Genomic DNA, 9,959 nt, shown 5'->3' on the forward strand with positions numbered 1-9,959 from the left:
TGGGCCCCAGCGCCACTAATTCTTAATTAGGATTAATCTAACCTCTGTTAACCCCCCCTGTCACTGACGTGTGGACCCCACACGTCAGGTTTGACCCCAGCCAGCCGCAGTTGACCGCTGACGTCGTGCTGACGTCATGCTGGCGCAATATATATATTTCTAGATTTAAATTTAATCAGGAAATTCCAGAATATAATTTAAACTTCAAAAATTCATAACTTTTATTCTGTAACTCCAAATCAGACAAATTATATATGAAAAATGATCAGAAAAATCCAATCTATCCATCTGTACTATTTTCATGCATGACTAAGCAAGTTAACTTGATGTTTAATGCAGAACAAGGAAAAGCACTTTAAAAGACCATGTTTGAGTTTGAAATTTGAATCTTTGATTCAAATTTGCTCAAACCCTTCTGGTTTTAGTTGCATTAGCCCAACACACTCATATTGCCATGTTTCATGCATGCATCATATTGTTGCACATTGTTTGGTGATGGTTGTGTATCGGTGTCCTTTGCGACAGGTTCTGCCTCCGAGGAGTACCGTGATTACCCTAACGAAGAACCGTATCAGTGCATCGAACCATCAGGCAAGCAACCAACCATTTGATCATATCGATACAAACCCATGTTCTCGCTCCTGCTCTCTTTTACTGCATTAAGACAACGCGTTTCAAACTGCTGTGTGCTACGGTAGTTGAACCCATTTCCTCTGCATGACCTGTCATTGCCACAGTAACTAGATGAAACCCACTAGCATGTGTAGGAGTTGATTGAGCCATATGTATGTGTTGTTCCTACCTTGCTATGCCTGATATGCCTAGAGTCGTGTCAGGTCTGGTTCATCTGGATGATGGGCTAGAGTGAAATGGTTAAGTCGGTAATGAGAGTGGTGTGGTGAACCCGATTTGGTAAAGGTATCGATGAGAGGCCATGTAGGAGTACATGGTGGGTTGTTTCATTGAAGCCGACCTTAAGCACTGAGATCTGTATGTGCGATTTAAGATACAGCTACTACCATGCATTGGGCCCTGAAATATGACCCCGCTCGACTTCTTATTCACCCTAGCTCTCTGTCCAGGAGTTGCAAGTAGTTTCTGGTGTTTGTAGCCTACTGGAGGCCGTGGACAGCGCTGACCGTAGGGGTGGGCTGTGATGCGGTAGGTACGTGGCCGGGTGTACCGAATACCCGTTAGGTATCTCGGGAACCCTGTTCACATCGTTCGGGGCTGTATGGGAAACCTCGGCCGGACTCCCTGTGGATGGAACCTGAATAGGCGATAAACCTGGACTAGAGGCTTAAGTGTTTAGGTAGGTCGTGGTCTACACCCACGTCGGCTTTCGCTTGAAGTCTGCCGAGCACATGTCGTGTGCAGACGCTAAGTGGTGGAAACATGTATGAAGAAGTACACCCCTGCAGGGTTATCATGATCTATTCGAATAGCCGCGTCCGCGGTAAAGGACTACTTGGTTGCCTATACAGTTCATAGACAAGTAAATGGAAACTACTAAAGGCCTCAAGATAAGTGTGAGTGCCGAGGATGGCTCTTCCGTAGGAAGACGGAGGCGGATCCTCGGTAGTGTATTGAAGTGGTGAGTAGTGGACTCGTGTGCGCAAAACCATTTCAAGTTGAAATATCGTAGGATAGTCTAGCCAAGAGTCAAAGCTGGCTTGCTGCAATAACTCCACCAACCCTTCTTGATAATGTGCATGTATGTAGGATCTGATGTAAGTCTTGCTGAGTACCTTTGTACTCATGTTGCTATAATTTACTTTTTTTCTAGAAGACGCTGCAACCCCTTCTGATGGGTTCTACGTAGACGTTGACATCAACGAGTAGGCTAAAGGCCCAAGTGGTGACCCTGAGCTTGTGAAGGACCACGTAGTATAGCTAGGCTTTCCAAGCCTCTTTTATTTTACTAGTTGTCTGTACTCAGACAAGTTACTTCCGATGTTGGTTTGTATGACTGTATGACTTGAATGTTGGGTCGTGAGACCCGTACCTTTGTGTATGATATGTATGGCTCCCTGAGCCTTAAATAAAGTACTTGTGTCGTAGAGTCATGTTGTGATGCTTCGTTGTATTTGCACATATCGAGCATATTGTGTGTATGATTGAAATGCTTGGTATGTGTGGGATCTGACTACCTAGTTGTTTATCTTTAGTAGCCTCTCTTACCGGGAAATGTCTCCTAGTGTTACCGCTGAGCCATGGTAGCTTGCTACTGCTCTGGAACACTTAGGCTGGCCGGCATGTCCTTCTTCGTTCCTGTGTCTGTCCCTTCGGGGAAATGTCACGCATTGAGTACCGGAGTCCTGTTAGCCCGCTACAGCCCGGTTTACCGGAGTCCTGCTAGCCCAGTGCTACAGCCCGGACCCACTTGCTGATGACCGACACGTTCGAAGCTGGGTCATGGATGCCTGTCCCTGTAAGTCTGTGCCACTTCGGGTTTACGACTAGTCATGTCAGCCCGGGCTCCTTATCATATGGATGCTAGCGACACTATCATATACGTGAGCCAAAAGGCGCAAACGGTCCCGGGCAAAGGTAAGGCGACACCCGTGGGAATACCGTGCGTGAGGCCGCAAAGTGATATGAGGTGTTACCGGCTAGATCAATGTGACATCGAGTCGGGGTCCTGACATCAACCTAACAGCCATAAGTTTACAAACCTAGGATATTTGCACTTTTCCTTGAGCAGTAAATACCTGCAATACACTCTTGTTGGTAAACAACACACTCTTCATTGATTAATTATAGATGCCATCATTTTTACTTATTTACCCCACAAGACCGCGTGTCACATTGCTACATTTTCACAGAAGTTCAGGTAGGTGTAGGACGAACTCTTTTGTCGCCAAGTCATCTGACCTAACCCGACGTACCAATGTGAATGCTAATAGACCTTCACGGAAGTTCTATTTAGAGCAGAGTGCTCCATGCATCAAACCCCTTTGGGTATGAATATAGATCAGAGAGTATGATCATTGCAGCTCTCATCTAAGAATGCAATATAAAACATCATTTAGTCACCCACATCAAAGCACTAACGAACCAACAGAAAACTGCAAAAGATTGTCCAGTAGGAGTCAGTGTCCCATTTCCCACCCCTCAATGCCACCACTCCCATCCGATTGCATATCAGACCTTGCCGTACATTGCTAGGCATGGCACGACATCGGATCACCATCTACGAATGCTCACTCAAGAGCATCGGCCGATTGCAGCTCCTAGAGGAGATCCAAGCCCGACGCGCCGCTCGGATTGCAGCTAGCCTGCCTCCGGACTCTTCAGAGCATGAGGAGGAGGAGTAGGCGTCGGACATGGACATGGAGGAGGAGTAGGAGGAAGAGGAGGAAGGTGAGGTGGATCCAGAACCTCCGGCTGCCGGATTCTGGTTGGACAACGTGCAATCGGAGTTCGAGGTTGACTAAGTGGAGGAGGCGGTGGAGCAGGATGCCATCCACGACTCCATCAGGTTGGACACGGAGGTGGATCTGGCACCTCCGGCTTTTGGATTCTGCATGGCCCTCCATTCTGCCATGTTGGGCCAACAACCCCGAGCCAGTAAGAATAAATCCGAGGTATACCGTTGATCATCCAAAGATTAAGCAATCACACGAGCATGACACTGAGATTTGTTAACGAGATTCACCGATATGGCTACATCCCCGGGGTCTGACTATGGACGCTCCTCCCCATGACACTGCTACGATACCGCACCCGGTCGCCCTGGACACTGGCACATGCCGCCGGCTTCTCCTGCATTTTGATACTATTATGTTGGCATATGTTACATTGTGTGTCTACCCCCGCTATATATGAGAGGCCTAGGATACAAGTGTCCTATTTGGACACGACTTTACATCCTATCTAAACACAATACAACTACAAGTCCAACTGTAACCTACTTTGTACACTATATTCGACACAACTCTAATAAACTCCACCTTGGCGAACATTCTCCACCACCTTGAGTTCGTCAATGCGTCAAACTTCCATGTACATTGGACTTGAGCTTATCCCATGAGTACCGCTGCTACTCCAAAGACTTCATGTGACTCCACCTGCAACTTATAGTCCCTTCTTTTCTTGATCACAGTCAACACTCAAGCAAGATTAAGTTCCTTGTTACTTTTGTTTGTGCTTCCAACTTCCAGAGTATCCGTCCAACGTCATTACACACTGATCACTGACCTGCGTGAAAGTGAACAACTCACATATTGAATGCCACACATAAGTGTTACTTGAACTCAACATCACCGCTCCTTTCTTGACCGCCTGTCTGAAATTTGAAGGAATTTCACCATTGCTTGTAGTCACCCCGAGTCAAATTCGTAGGTGTCTCACCACATGTATGACCACCAGAGCCTGACCCGTCTCCATGCCCCGTCCATACCGCACGCCTCTCTGCTATTACCGCGTCGAGCCTCCGCTGTCCCGGTCGAGTCTCAAGGGTCGCGAACCCACATCACTCAACCCCCTCTGTAGAGTACCACCGATCATCACCGACCGATGACGAGTTTCACGCTTCCATCAGACCACTGGGCTCCAGTCCAAACTGCATGTCACTCGCTTTTTTCCTCCTTGCTAAATAGGCTTCGATTCCCTGGATCCGTACATCGTAGCCCCTCAATCCAGCTCCACCTTCAACATGACTCCATGGTGGTTGTACGTGCCACCCCGCGCCCCGTCGACTTCAAACTCTCATGTGCACCATCTTGAATCAATCCCGCGCCATAGTCTTGTCGAAGCCACACAAACCCTCGGGGCCTGTGCTACGTGTTTCCACGCCCAGAAGTCGGTCACCATCAGCATCACGCTCATGTGTCGTTGTCGCTGATTCCAGCACCGTCTTCTGTATCAACCAACTCGCGTCGATCCGTCAGATTGTCCAGTCTGACCCAACCGAACTTGTTCGACTGCAACGACACGCTCTAGGCTCCCAAATTGTCTTCCGCGAATTTTCATCCATCACATGATAATTCCATATTAGCTAACATGACTTCCAGCAACGCCTTCAAGCATCCATGTTGTGCCAACAAATCTTTCATCTGTATCTGCCATAACCCAAGGTTTTCAGTTCCACGAACTTCACCTCAAACCAGATACCGTTGGTGCCATGGTTCTTTGTACGACTGACTGTGTGAAAAATAGCCGAGCTGTCCCAGCCGAAGTACACGAGCAAACCCAGCGTGGTTGCCTCGACCAGAAAAAAAAAACATGGCCTTCACGTGATCTGCTCCCTTGGCTCAACTCCTCGATGCTAGCAATTGCCTTGTCAACGCCTCCTGCTAATTTCGATGGATCCATATGCCTTGATAGATTTCTTTCGCCAATTGATTTACCTGCCAATCTCCGTGTCATATATGGACTCGGTCCAGTTTTGGTCCAAACAAATCTCACTACAGCCTCAAGCCCTCAACGTTGTACGTGTTCCCGAGCAGCCTAGCTTGGCAGTCGCGCCTCCACGCGCTCGCGCTTCCAACGCGGGCTAGCATCGCTAGCACTCCACGCTCCAAGCCTGCCGCCCTAGCACGCACCTCGCACAGGGCTCGGCCAGCCACGCGCTCTTTCCAGGCGGCTTCCAAGCGCCGAGCCAAGCGCCGCTGCCGAGCCATCTGATCTGATTCTGACCGCAACTCGCCCAGACTGCTGTTTGCCTGACTTCTTCCGATCAATCTCAACCGCGCAACACATATTGTATTACGACAACTTCTGTGTAGACGATACCGATCTAGAAAATCAACCCTTCCTCTAAATCAACGTGATCCGCAGCCTCCGAACAACCTAGCTCATGATACCACTTGTTACAATAAATCCGAGGTATATCGTTGATCATCCGAGGACCAAGTAATCACACAAGCATGACATCGAGATTTGTTAACGAGGTTCACCGATATGACTACATCCCCAGGGACTATGGGCGCTCCTCCCCATGACACCGCTACAATACCGCACCCGGTCGCCCTGGACACCGGCACATGCCGCCGGCTTTCCCTGCGTTCCGATGCTATTATGTTGGCATAGGTTACATTGTGTGTCTACCCCCGCTATATATGAGAGGCCTAGGATACAAGTGTCCTACTTGGACACGACTCCATATCCTATCTAAACACAATACAACTACAAGTCCAACTGTAACCTACTTTATACACTATATTCGACACAACTCTAACAGAGCCCCCCTGTGCTGCTGGCCGCCTTGCTCGCAACAAAGCCCTTAGGTTTGTTGCCAAGGTTTGCAAATGACAACATAAATTCATCCCCACTGTCGATAATGATTGCAAGTTTGTTGTTGATCTATTTGATATTTTGGAGGAACACCGTAGGCTCTCTTCTGACGAGCGGGACTTGAGGCGGGACGCTCGCTTGGCGCTCACCGCATCCGTCGCGAGGCAGGCGGTGTACTTCGCAGCGTGGCAAGTGTCGCGTTGTAGCTGCTGGCAATGAGAACACCGGCTACTCCCACACCTAGGCGTCTCAGCGCCGCCGCGGGAACACCATCCATGTGCTCTGCATCAATGGCATGGAGCTCGTCGCCGACAATGCAAAGGCAGCCGTGATGCGTCAGTTCTACTCCAACCTGCTGGGTCGGGCGCCCTGCCCTCTTGTGGGTTCGACCTGGTAGCCCTCTATGCCGGCGCCCCCAAGGTCGACAGGGTCCCTCTCGTGGCACCAATCTCTCGGGCAGAGATCCATACGGCCGTCCTGGCGTTGGACCGGACCAGTGCACCAGTCAATAATATTTGAGAAGGCATATGCTTCGGAGCACCGCTATCCTGGCCGCATGTATTTCTCGGGATAGACGAGGTCATGGCACGGCCAAAGCTCATCTTCAGGTTTTGCAGTTCTTAACCACGTTGGTGCACACAGGATGTCTACTGTAATCACCCTACAAAGTGGTAGGCCACTGCTCCCCTGTCCCTGACCCTGCTGCCTTGACAAAAGACACCAGGAAGCGGACAAGGACAAGGGAACTCGCAGAAAGTCCCTGTACAGCATGCGCAGAAGAGTTTTCTCTCTTTATCTCTGATGTCATTGCTACCATTTGGATTGTGTTGCAGAGAAAGAGGGACGCCGCAGAGTGGATCATCGTGCCACGGCCGCCATTGGAGCGCTGGCTACTTCTTCGTTGAGAAAAAATGTGGACTTTGAATGAGAGAGAACTTGCGGGGTTAGAGAACAACTTGCTTTGAGAAACTGGAGAGAGAACCTGTGAGAGGAGTGAGAGAGAGAGAGAGAGAGAGAAGTGTCATTCTGAAAGTGCTATTTTAGAGAGAACATGAGTATGGGAGTCTGAGAGAAAGCCTTTTGTTTTTCGTAGGTAAAAAAGAGCTTGTGCAGCATATGAGAGCGTGAGGAAAGAGACAGCTTGTGTGAGAGAGATTGAGCATGCATGTGAGAGAGCTTTGAAGAAGAGACATGGACCTCATACAATAATGATTTTTGTGCTGGGAGCCTGGGAGATGCTGGGCACTGTGAGGAAAAGACCAAAACCCCACAGGTCTACGGCCGGCCACTGTTCTTGTGGAGGACCTACGAAGCAGACGTACTGTCATATAGAACTACTCCTCCTGATCAAGAGATAGGTTCTCCTCGCATCTCGAGACACACTACAGTGATGAATGGTCAAGATAGCAGGGCTCCGAAGCATATGCCTGAAAAATCCGCGTCCGTGCACCGGGACCAGACGGGCTTGTGCGGACTTTCTACTAGGCCGCCTGGCCCGCGGTCGCTGATGATTTTCAGCGGCTCTTCGATGACATCCACTTGGGCGTGACGCACCTCGACGAGATCAACAGAGCTCTCATCACCTTGCTGCCCAAAAAGGAAGGAGTCTCGACTCCGCGGGATTTCCGTTCCATTTCTCTCGAGAACAGGGACATCAAAATCCTATGCCGTGGGATCATGATGAGGCTCCAGAAGTAGATTGTCGAGCTCATCAATGAGGACCAGTCCGACTTCCTGTCCAGGCGAAGCATCTGGGAAAACTTCATGTATGCGGCCCAGCTTGTGCAATGATGTCATAAGCGTGGCGCGACCACCCTCGCCTTCAAGCTTGACTTTGCAAATACCCTCGACTCCATCGCTTGGCCCAGCTTGCGCCTGATCATAGAGACGTGAGGGTTCCCCCCACCTGGTGCGACTGGATGAACCTCACCTTCCATTCCTCGAGGGCGGCCATGCTACTTAATGGTGTGCTGGGAAGGTGGTTCACGGTATTGAAGGGGCTGCTCTAGCGCGATCCTCTTTTCCCCTACCCGTTCCTCCTCATTGCCGACATGCTCCAACACATGATCTGGGGGACGAGGCTCTCCACCACCCCTAGTCGATGGGGCGCCCCCGGTGGTGCTCCAGTATGCCAACGACACGCTGATCATCATGCGGGCGGAACTGGCGGCGTCGGCTCGGTTGCGGGTCATTCTTGATCTGTCCGCCTCGACTGTGGGCCTCGTGATCAACTTCACCAAAGGCACCCTCGTCGCCATGGATGTCCTGGCGGATGCCCTAGTTGTGATCGTAGCCACATTCCAATGCAGCGTCGGCTCCTTCCCCCAGTCCTATCTCGGGCTGCCCCTTTCCCGCGACAAACTCAAGCTCGACGACTTTGCGCCCGTGATCGCTAAGGTGGACCGTTATCTTGCGGGGTGGTGGGCGCGCCTACTATCCTGGGCGGGGCGCCTCGTGTTGATCAATGCGGTCCTCTACTACATCCCAAACTATGCCATGGCGTCCATACGGCTCCCCCCGGCGGTGTTCGCATTTCTTGGAATGTCGCCGACCGGGCCTCTGGTGTGCAGTTCCTGATCGCATGGGACCGTTTTGCCTGTCCAAGGATGGCTCGCCATCCCTTGCTGCGACCCTCAAATGCTACCGAGACGATGTGATCCTCTGGCGAGCCAGGTTCAATCGCCTAATCGTTGGCTCTGTCTGGTGTGCCCCCCTCCTTTGTTCTCTGCCCTCACGGTTGAAATTAAAAAAAAGTCTGATGTATCTACAAACTATAATATCGTCCTTGCTATCTTGTTTCTGTGCAGCAAGATATTGGACAGGGTAGTGACAGTTGAATATGCCTTCAGGGTTGATGACAATGAAAGAGATGACAGACATGGCAGTCCCAGACGAGGCGGCGACAAATACGGCAGTCCCAGACGAGGCGGTGACAGATATGACAGTCCCAGACGAGGCGGTGACGATACGGCAGTCCCAAACGAGGCCATGTAACTCTGGGTACGATCGCCGCGATCGAGCACCGTACGGTAGGAGCCGTAGCCCTGTCTATGATCGTTATGACACAGATGATGTACGCGGTTTTAAGCAATTGTTGGTGGAACTGACACGGATGATGTGCGCGGTTACGCCTCTTAATGGCCTCTTGACGAACTATGCCAGTGAATGAATCCCTCTGCATTTACCACCTGACACTTTCGAGAGCTAGTTTGTTTGTTTGTTGTATGGTATGCCAGTTCACAGTACTAGCTAAGATGTTAGTAATGCCCAAGATATGTATGGTTCAGTGCCAATGGTGTCACGAAAGCTAGCACGGCCTGGAGATTTATGTACCAGTAACTTTTTTGTTCTCACAATGATCTTTTTGTGAATTTGGCTAGAAATTCATTTTCTACAAAATTCAATGGGGATAATTATTTGTCGAGGATACAACTCCAACTCAAGCTACAACAACTCCCACTGAGTTCCATCCAAACCCTCCCGACCCCCGCATCGCCCGAGCCAAGCGACTCGGGGGAACCCTAGCCGCCGGCGCCCTGTCGCCCACCCTCCACTCGCCGTCGCCTCCTGCCACACAGAGCTCCCCCGGCTCGTGAGCACTCTGCACGAAGAACGACGGCCCGCCGCCGCCAGATCTGCACGGGCTTCCCCCGGCAGGAGCTTTTGGCGAGGGCGGAGGCAGAGGGAGTAGTGGGAGGGGGCGTTCGGCCGGGGGAGGGGTC

This window comes from Triticum aestivum, chromosome 5A, assembly GCF_018294505.1.
Source record: "Triticum aestivum cultivar Chinese Spring chromosome 5A, IWGSC CS RefSeq v2.1, whole genome shotgun sequence".
NCBI lineage: Eukaryota > Viridiplantae > Streptophyta > Magnoliopsida > Poales > Poaceae > Triticum > Triticum aestivum.